Source organism: Elephantulus edwardii, unplaced genomic scaffold, assembly GCF_000299155.1.
Source record: "Elephantulus edwardii isolate Elephantulus edwardi_28Jun2011 unplaced genomic scaffold, EleEdw1.0 scaffold00316, whole genome shotgun sequence".
Taxonomy (NCBI): Eukaryota; Metazoa; Chordata; class Mammalia; order Macroscelidea; family Macroscelididae; genus Elephantulus; species Elephantulus edwardii.
The window spans coordinates 563,597-564,658 of record NW_006400066.1 but is presented as its reverse complement, the minus strand read 5'-3'; positions in this window follow the sequence as shown (position 1 = coordinate 564,658).

The following is a 1,062-nucleotide window of genomic DNA, read 5'->3' as shown; positions in this document are numbered from 1 at the left end:
GGCTTTTTTTGGTTTGTATTAATTTTTTTTTAAAGTGTGTCCTTTGCAATTCAGATTTGCTTGTACTAGGAGCAACATCTACTTCCTAAACAAGCCTCTGGAAACTATATGAACTCTGAGAAAGGACAATAGTTATAGAAAGGCTTAAGGTATTTTGTTCATAGGGATGCTATGAGTTGTCCTCAACTAGAAAGCAATCAACAACAACAACTGACAACTCAGGATATATTTAATTTCTTTCTACGATACTGCATTTCAGAGGTATAAATTCTTTCTTCCTAGCCATTATTGTTGTTATGTGCCACTCAGTCAACTATACTTCACAGCGACTATAAACAACAGATCATAACCCTGTCCTATTCTGTGTTACCCTCATGACCTCCCCCATGCTCCAATCAATTCTTATGGCATTGTGTCAATCTATCTCATTCAGAGACTTCTTCTCTTTCTATGACCAGTTACCTTTCAGAGTATGATATCTTTTACCAAGAACTAGCTCTTATTGACAATATACTCAAAGCATGTGATATGAACTATATGCTTGTTACACTTCCTCAAGGACAAACTGGTTTGTACATTTGATAGCCCATGGTATATTTGATACTCTTTGTCTACACAAATATTCAAAGATACCTATTGCTCTTTGACTTTCCTTATTCATTTTTCAACTTTCAGATGAATACCAAGCAACTGAAAAAATCTTCTCTTGGATTAACTGCACCTTAGTCTTTAAACAGATATCATTGTTGTTACTACTTTAAAGAAGTCCTTGGCAGCAAATTTTCCCAATGAAAATTGACTTTGGATTCTTTTTTTTAAAAGCCAATTACAATATATCGATTGATTAATTAATTAATAGCAACTATTGCAATTTATCTACATTGCAATTCATAAATTCACCACAATATATTGATTCATCAATTCATAATAAGCATTAAACAGTTAATTGTTATTTATTTACACTGCAATTCATAAATCCATCACAACGTATTGCTTAATCAACCATGGAGAACACTCACTGATCCCAGGATCCCAACTCATCTCCTTCTTTTGCCTCTCATG